Below are 9,631 nucleotides of genomic sequence, written 5' to 3'. Positions count from 1 at the left end.
TTCTACTAGGGCAATGTTTTCCTATGGAGCTTTCATTAAAGGGTTGGACACTTGCTCTATCTTGGAGGCAGCTACCTGGTCTTTTGTTCATATCTTCACTAAACACTATAAGTTAGATGGCATTTCCAGGTCTAGGACTAGTTTTGCCATCACTATTTTGCATGGGTTTGTGGAGAATGCTTCTGCTCCTCCACTCAGTTCTTCCTCTGCATGAGCTTTCGTACTGTCCCTTATGATAAGTTGTCATTCTCTCCTTCATTCTTGCTGGATGGGTTCGGAGCCGATCCTCGTCTTCGACTCTGCCTATACTATAGCTCGAGAGCTATTTTTACCGGCTCGAGGCAGCCCTATAACCCACAATACCATGCGCTAACTCCCCAGATCTCGTTTGCTGCTTCGCTGTGAGGTTGCCTTTTTTTACCGGCTCAGGCAGTAAGAGATTTATTCTATTTAACTAAATTTTCAGGTAGTTTCTCCAGTTAGTTACCCTTGTTTAGGTCCCTACTAACTGTACAACCTTTTTTGTAGCCCTTTTTCCCTTCTCTAGTTAATTTCTATCTTTGGGCCTACAGGCTTTACCTCAGTTTCCCCACCCCTTATAGTGTCTTGTGTGTGTGGGTTTTTAGTCAGTTCCCTTAACTTTCCTAATTTTAAGTTGAGTGTGTGTGTGTGGACTGACTGTGTTTACTGTGGTTAGGACTATGTCCAAAGACACTAAGGTCTCGGGATTCAAGAAGTGTGACTCGTGCTGTCAGAAAATGTCTTTGACAGACTGTCACACTTCTTGTGTCTATTGCTTGGGGCCTTTACACCTGCAGGACTCTTGTTACGTCTGTCACAGGTTTAGTTCAAGAGTCCTGCAGGAGAGGTGTAATAAGCTCTTCCTAAGGGGCTTGTTAAAGCCTGATGACTCCCCGTCCAAGTCTGGCTCGGGGAAGTCTTCAAAAACCGCCAAACCCTCGGCTCCAGCTTCTGAGTCGAGGGCTGGTGTTATTGAGATGCCTCCGACATCGGTTCCATCCGGATCCGAGGTGGGTAAAGTGGTATCCGCTCCGAAACCAGCATCGGAGCCGACCCCAGTGCGCAATCGCTCTAGATCCCGCTCGATAGACTCCATCCGATCGGCTCCGAGATCCCCTCTCCTATCGGAGCGGAGTCATAGGACTCACTCATCTAGGTCATCCAGGCTCTCCGATCACGACTTCGAGAGGGTGGTCAGTAGGCTCATAAAATCTCAGGCAGTAGCCCAAATGCTCCATAGCCCATCTCACCAGACTGTGGCTCCTTCGGTACCGCCATCGACTCCTCTTCAAACTCACCTCTCGAGTTCGGAGCCGGAGTTTGTCGGAACAGTAACCTTACCCACGTCGGAGCCGATACTCCCACCTTCGTCTCCAGTGTCGTTGGCTCCAACCTCTTCATTGGTTCTGTCCATGGAGAGGTCCGGGTGCTGGGACTCCATTGTCGGCTCCAAGGGGGCGAGTGGCATCGGACCCTTGTCCGACCCCGCTCTCCCTCTCGGAGCTTCGGCTGTGGTTAGTTCGGCCCCGACATCATTCTCGGAACCTTCTCTGTCGGTGCCGGGGGCGGTTCTGGTCTCTTCGGAGCCGGGAATACCTTTGGTATCTGATGGGGGATCGTTCGAGGTGATTAGGAGCGTGCTGGACCCAGTGTCCACTCCAAGGTCAAGTTCTGCAGCTCCTGCCTCTACATTGTCTGTTACGGTCTCTGGCCACCCTCATATATCTGACAGCAGAGATCCGATGCGTAGGGTACCCACCTTGGGTGTCTCCTCCTCTTCCGAGGGCTCCCCTGAAGTTTCAGGGGAACCCTCTAGGAAAAGAAAGTGCAAGAGGAAGCACATAGACTCCCCCGAGTCTGTCACGTCAGACACCGACTTGGATGAGTCGGAGGGTTCCCCCAGATCCCCCTCTGAGGATGTCTCTTTTTTAGACATCCTAGAGATCCTAAAACAGAGGGGAAATTGGTCCACTCTCAAACCTTCCGAGGACGAGTCGGTTTACCTTGATGCTTTTGGATCTCGCCCTTCCACCTCCTGGGTGTCTCCCCCTTTCGACCCACTAATGGAGGTAGTGGCTAGAAAGGCGTGGGCAGCTCCTGATTCAATGGAACCTACCCCTAGGAGGCCTTCTAAATTTATTTCTGCACCAGAGGACAAGTCCTTTCTCACTAAAGGCGTTTCAGTTGATGCTATTGTGGTAGCAGCAGCCACTAAGAAGGAATTGGCTGATCCTTCTGTACCCGTTCATCCTCCTAACAAAGAGCCCAGGACCATGGACATGTACGGCAAGCGGACATTTGCTTCATCGACCTTTACTATGCGATCACTGAACTATTTATGTCATTTCTCCCGCCTTCAGAGAGACCTGTTCAAACAAGTGGGTGAAACGGTACAGGATCCTTCTGCTGCGGGATATCAGGACAAGATAAATTCCCAGCTGGCCACCCTGAACTCCATTGTTAACTTCCCCATGCGGCTTATCTCTTACGCAGCCGACGGAGCGAGTAGGGCCGCTGGCACAGGTGTTGCGTTGAGATGTCACACTTTGATGCAACTCTGTAACTTTGCCGATCCCTTCAAGGCGTCCTTCACCAACACCCCCTTTGATGGTTCAGAATTGTTTGGACCTCAGGTGAAGAATACCCTCACCAGATGCGAGCAATATGGTAAGACTCTCTCTGCCGTGGGAGTCCATTTTTCCACACCTTCTAGACCTTATCCTAAGGGACAGAGAGCTGGAAAGATGTGGTTCCGCAAACCACAGGGAATCGCGCCTGCCGCACGTGGTGAATTTCCCCCTAGAGGCAGAGGGGGTAATAATAACAGATGCCGCCCTTGGGGCACAGGGGGTCCACAGAACCAGGGTTCCAGGGAATCTTTCCCTGACCAGCCCTTTCAGCATCCCTGAGAAGCTGCCCAACTGTCCGCCTTCGGAGGCAGTCGGGGGGGAAGAATATCTCTGTACCCGGAAGCCTGGCAATCCCTCTCCCAAGACACATGGGTACAGAAGATCATATCCGAAGGTTACAAAATTCCCTTCACTTCCCCTCCGGTACAACCGCCAAGACCCCTACCAGACGTACCACCCGCACAAACGTGTCAGGCACAGCTAGAAATAAAAAAAGCTGTTAACAAAAAGAGTCATCCAGGCAGTCCCAGCAGATCAGCTAGGATCCGGAATCTACTCCAGATTCTTTTTGGTAGCAAAAAAGACTGGAGACTGGAGACCCATTTTGGACCTCAGCAGATTGAACAACTTTGTACAAAAGACAAAATTTCGAATGGTAACACTGCAGTCCATTCTACCCTTTTTGGGCAGACACAACTGGATGTGCTCCTTAGACCTCCAGGATGCGTACTATCATATAAAGATACACAGGCGCTCCAGGAGGTTTCTCCGCTTCCGGCTGGGAGCCACTCATTATCAATTCAGAACCCTCCCCTTTGGTCTCACCACAGCCCCCCGGGTGTTCACCAAATGCTTGGCAGTGGTCATGGCTCACCTGAGACAAAAAGGATTCCAGGTGTTTCCATATCTAGACTGGCTCATTTCCGCTACCACCAAGCAGCATCTTATAATGGCCAGGGATTAACACTATTCAACTTTGCAACAGTCTAGGTATTTCTATAAATTTTGCAAAGTCCTCCTTGTCACCTTGTCAATGTATAAACTTTATAGGCGCCGTAGTAAACACCACAGAAATGCCTGCAACATTACCACCTCAGAGTGACAGACATAAGGCGGAATGTTCAGTCCCTGTTTCAGCCCAACAGAGTTAAGTCAAGCTAGTATTGAAAGCGTTAGGCCTCATGGCAGCGGCGATTCTTCTTCTCCCATTAGCCCGCTTCCACATGAGGCTCCTTCAGTGGATACTGTTTTCTCAGTGGTCCTTTCAACAGCTACCAGTGACTCGCAATATTTTGATAACCCCTTCTTGCAAGAATCATCTCTCCTGGTGGATGGTTTCCCCTCAGCTCCTTCAGGGCAGACCCTTTGCCCCCCCCCCCATTTGCCATGGTGACAACGGATGCCTCCCTGATCGGTTGGGGGGGCATTATCAGGGCAGGATGGTCCAGGGCACATGGCAACAATCAGAATGCCACTTGCACATAAATGTCCTGGAGATGAGGGCGGTGCTTTTGATGTTGCAAGCCCTTCAGAGCTCTCTTCCCACAGGGGCTATAGCAATTCAAACGGACAATATGTCTGTGGTGTGGTACATAAACAAGCAGGGCGGAACAAAGTCCTACCCCCTATGTCGAGAAGCACTCAGACTTTGGCAATGGGTGATTTCCTCTCAACGGTTTCTGATAGCAAAGCACATCCCCGGGAAGTCCAGCGTCATAGCGGACAGATTGAGCAGAACTATCCTCATGCCTCACGAGTGGTCTCTAAATCAAGTGGTAGCAGACAGAATATTTCATAAGTGGGGCCAGCCTTGCCACGATCTTTTCGCAACTCCTCAGAACAGCAAGTGCCTCGACTTCTTCACACTCTTTCCTCTACCAGGCCATCCCCCCAGAGACGCTCTTGTTCACGATTGGCCCCGGGGTCTTCTATATGCCTTTCCTCCCTTGCCGTTGATCCTGCAATTAATTCAGAAAGCAACTGCATTAAGATCCAAAATGATCCTCATTGCCCCGTTTTGGCCTTGACAAGTATGGTTTCCGTTTCTGCACAGTTACCTACTGGAACAGCCTTGGCATCTGGAACCTCTTCTGGATCTGTTGACCCATCTCACGGGCAACCTGCATCAGTCTCTTCATTCCCTCAACCTCACAGCTTGGTTGATCCACTTCCAGCCTTAGCCAGGCTTCCCCTTATTTCTCCTCCTGTTCGTGATATAATTCTAGCTTCCCATAAGTCCAATACTAGGAAGACGTATGCTAGTAAATGGAAGCGTTTTTCGCATTGGGCACAAACTAAGTCCCTAGATCCTTTCCATGCACCCATTCATAAGGTTCTAGATTTTCTGGCGGAGCTTTTTCATTCAGGGTCATCGTCGGCCACTATCAGGGTACAATTAGCGGCCATTGCTAATTTTCATGTTGGGCTCTCAGAAGCAAATATTATGTCCCACAAACTTTGTAAAGCCTTCCTCAAGGGCATCTTTTTGCTTAAACCTCCAGTTAAAGATCCACATCCACAATGGGATTTGAATTTAGTTCTAACCTCATTGATTCTGCCTCCCTTTGAACCTGCAGCTTCTTGCTCCCTCAGGCTTCTTTCTTGGAAAACTCTGTTTTTAGTAGCTATAACATCTGCCAGAAGGGTATTGGAACTTCAAGCTTTGTCGGTCCGTCCCCCTTATTTGGTCTTTCACAAAGACAGGGTAACTCTCAGAACAAACTCTTCCTTCCTACCGAAAGTGTCCTCAGAAACCAATCTAAACCACTCCATTGACTTGCCTGTCTTCTTCCTAGACTATGCCAACAGGGCTGAACAGAAATTACATTCATTGGATGTTCATCGCCAATTACGGTATTATCTAGACAGGACAAAACAACTCAGAAAGTCAGACCAGCTCTTTCTGTCTTATGCTGCAGGAAAGAAAGGGCTTCCGGTATCAATGGTTACTCTTTCCAGATGGTTGACATGTATTATTACCTTTGTCTAGTAGTTGACACAGGCAACTTCCGTCTAGGACTAAAGCTCATTCAACCAGGGCACTATCAACATCAACGGCATTTCAAGCAAGGTTACCACTAGATGCCATATGTGCAGCAGCTACATGGGCTTCCAAACATACCTTTATTGCCCATTACAAACTTGATATAGCCTCCAGAAATAGAGCTGACTTTGGTTCCACCATACTCAGGAGTCTGTTCCATTGAGCCACCCAGGACCAAGGTGCTAGGGACGCTGTCCCATCCAGCAAGAATGAAGGCGAGGATGACAACTTAACATTAAGAAGTTATGTCTTATCATAACGTTCCATGTTAGTTGTCTTCTTCTCGCCTTCTTTCTTGCGTCCCTCCCTCCTGCCGCCTAGCCTGGATAGACTTCAGGTCTCTTGAGTCCTTCCATTTCTGGAGATATAACATGTTACGGTTTCCCCAATATCCTTAATGTTACTAGCAGGGAGCCCGTACTTGTAAATGAGGATTATGATATTATGATAATATATTTATACTATGTCTTAACTTCCAAAAGAGATCTGGGGAGTTAGCGCATGGTATTGTGGGTTATAGGGCTGCCTTGAGCCGGTAAAAATAGCTCTCGAGCTATAGTATAGGCCGAGTCGGAGCCGAGGATCGGCTCCGAACCCATCCAGTAAGAAAGAAGGCGAGAAGAAGACAACTAACATGGAACGTTATGGTAAGAACAACTTCTTCTTATGAATACTGCAGCATATTTATAGAAGAACAGAGAATAGTTGTGTAAAATCTTACCATGACCATAGATGTCCTTCTCTTCTATAAGCTGCAGTATTACTTTCCCCCTGCCTTCCCGCTGATGCTTGCCTGGCTTCTAGTGGCATGTTTTCCTCACCTAATATCAGGCTGGTGCTTTTTGCAGCATTCATTTCTAAAATTGGTTCCTGCTGATGTCTGCTTTATACCAGACATGTCTTTATGGCTGACATATGTTTGCTGATGTGTGGCGTCGCACGTACCTCACAGTAGTAGTAGACTTTTGTATACTGACTGGATGTGCGAGTCTGCTAGTGGCGGACTCCTAGGTTTATAGGTGACTACTAAGCTAATAGCCCTGGAGCCAATGCAAGCCTAGCCCAAGAATATTCCCAGTCTTCCTGTTGCCGGACGTTAGTTCCTTGTGCCCCTGTTGAGCAAGGCTGTTGAAGTGATCCTCGGGGTGAACTTCCTGTTACTCATCCACTCGACAAGATTTTTCTTGAAGAGGGCTAGTGAAGTGCTCTGCTTGACATGAATGGGGAGTCTCTTCCAGAGTAAAATGGAGAATGCTTGGTGAATGCTTCTGCTCCTCCACCCAATCTTACCATAACCGTAGATATCCTTCTCTTCAACAGGCTGCAGTATTAACAACTGTCCCCATTCCTCCCTCATGTTATGAATACTGCAGCATGTAGAAGAGAAGGATATCTATAGTTATGGTAAGATTTTACACAACTACTCTTTCCTTTAAAAATTATTTACCTACAAATCAGGAAAGCAGAGCCTTATGCAGGTTTGCACAGAAAGTCTGCACCTCTGCTATACTTGTCACATTTTAGACCAGATGAAACAGCAACTGATAGGGGTTGAAAATAAGGCCCTCTCAAAGGAGCTGTTGGATGTATGCAACTCTGCTCACAAGTAGCTAAGTACTCCTTGCACTGCAGGCATGATGCCCTGGAAGCTTCCAGCAAGGTAGCAGCCACAGGATCTGTCGTTAGAAGGCATGCTTGGCTGAGGAAGCAATCATTTCCTGAGCATGTCAAATCCAGTATCCTGGATGCTCCCTTGAGCAAATACTTTCTTTCTGGGCCTAAGGCTGAGGCTATGCTTAAGAAAATAGAGGATAAGACCAAATTCATGCAATTACCAGGTCTAGCCTTCTTGTTTGAGCTGCAATTACCCATCTAAACATCGGTCCTTTCCAGCACCCCAGTCTAAACCTAGACATAAGAGACCTCTAAGGGAAAGGAGCCAAAGACAACACCAGTGTTCAAGATGATGGCAAACAGTCCTCAATAGGCCTGTGAGACCACACCCCCAGGGACCTTAGCAGGGAGTAATCATGACTCTTACATTGCACTCTCCTTCCCCCTCTCCATACCCTTCAACCTTCTTCTCCTAGTTTGGGAAGAAGGCAACTGTCCCTATTCCTCAGTAACTGAACCCCTCATTATCAAGGTATGTGGGTTCTAAAACTCATTGAGAGAGGTTATAAACTCATCTTCAAACAGCTCTTAATTCGTTCAGGCTTCCTAGGTATTCCTCCAAACCAGAAGGCTGAGGCCTTAAGTCAAGTACAGCTTCTGTGCACTCAAGGCTTGGTGGAACCTGTTCCAACCTGTTTGCAAGGAAAAGGTTTTTACTGCAAACGTTTCCTAGTTCCCAGAAAAGAAGGCACCTGTTGGCCATTTTTAGACCTGTCAACATGCAACCGATTCTTACAGTTCCCAAAATTCAAAATGCTAACTCTGCAGAAAAACTACTGCCCTTGATCTCTCCCCAGCACCTCCATGGTAACCTTAGATCTGAAAGACACATACCTCCACATCCCCACAGAAGAATTTCACAGGAGGTTATTCAGTTTCAAAGCAGGTGTGAGGCATTATCTGCTCTGGCCTTTGACTTGTCTACTGCACCCAGGGTTTTCACAAAATGCCTAGCCCTGGTGGTAACCTTCTACAGGACAAAGGGAATTCAGATTTACCCATACTTAGATGATTGCCTCATTCAGGAAACTGATCTAGAAAAACTCGAAGCAGATCTGCTTTACACCGAAAATATACTGACTTCAGTGGTGTTCTCCATCAATACCCAAAAATCTTCAGAGCAACCCTACAAACAGGATTGTGTTTCTGGGAACTTTACTGGACTCCACTCTTCAGATAGGCTTTCTTCCCCAAGACAGTTACCTTTTAACTCTGTACTTTGTTATGAAATACCTTACAGCCAGAGAGTATCTCTGGACCTTATGTTACATGGCCTCTTGCATCCTAATAATTCTCCTTACCAGACTACATATGAGGAAACTGCAGTGGTACCTCACAAATGTCTGGTTCCAACAGTCCCACTTTCTCACCTTCAGGATAAAACTTCTTCCTTCTCTCAGGAAAGAGTTTGCTTGGTGGGTCTAACAACAAATGCATCAGAAGTAGGCTGGGGAGCCCACTACAACAACCTCTAGACTTGAGGCACATGAGACTCCCAGTTTGAAAACAAACACATCTACCTAAAAGAACTGATGGTAGTCCAGAAAGGCCAGATTTTCTCCAAAGAACAATGGAAACCAGGAGTCCTCCCAGTAAAGATCAACAGTACCATGGTTATGTGGTAAGTAAACAAGTGGGAGAACTCGCTCTTAACCCCATTTGCCACTTAACCATGAACCTTTGGGAAACAAATTTTCCTAGGACTGCATCTTATGGCTTGGGCATCTACCAGTAGAAACCAGTTAACTAGCAGATTGCCTCAGCAGGAGCCCCCCCCCCACAAGTCGCAGCTGCATTGGGAAGCTTTTCTCAACATAGCCAGAGAATGAGGTGTGCTACAGATAGACCTTTTTACCACCAAAGAAAATGCTTGCTTGGAAAAATTTTGCTCCAGGAGCAAAATGAGGTCAGCCTGGAAGACAGATGTCTTCTTCTTAATTTGGACAGGCCTGATGTTCTTCATTCCACATTGCTGCAGTCCTAACCATTGGGGCCAAGGGTCATTCTAATACCCCAGATTGGCCAAGGCAGCTCTGGTACCCCCTGTTGCACCATCTAACCACCAGGGAACTATGTCTCCTGCCACATAGAGTGGACCTGTTAACGCATAACAATGGTACCATCATATACCCCAACTTGCACACACTGCTTGGTTGATACTTTGATCCCATAGAAGGAGGCAGTCCTAGGCAAACAGGATGTTCTTCGTGTTTCACTGTTGCAGTCATCACACTTGGGTTATCTGCCTGCAGGTAGCCCTCAG

The 9,631-nt window shown here is 47.5% G+C and overlaps 1 protein-coding gene across 1 annotated transcript in view; it reads left to right on the top strand.

Moving 5' to 3' along the window:
* The window catches only part of UBXN7 (UBX domain protein 7), a 1,098,848-nt gene that overhangs the window by 223,673 nt on the left and 865,544 nt on the right, over positions 1 to 9,631 (top strand). The gene's annotated exons all lie outside the window — the stretch shown is intronic.

This window comes from Protopterus annectens, chromosome 4.part1 (genome assembly GCF_019279795.1).
Source record: "Protopterus annectens isolate FY-2018-M chromosome 4.part1, PAN1.0, whole genome shotgun sequence".
Classification (NCBI taxonomy): Eukaryota; Metazoa; Chordata; order Ceratodontiformes; family Protopteridae; genus Protopterus; species Protopterus annectens.
The sequence above is the reverse complement of the archived record's forward strand: the minus strand, read 5'-3'. Positions and strand labels throughout refer to the sequence as shown.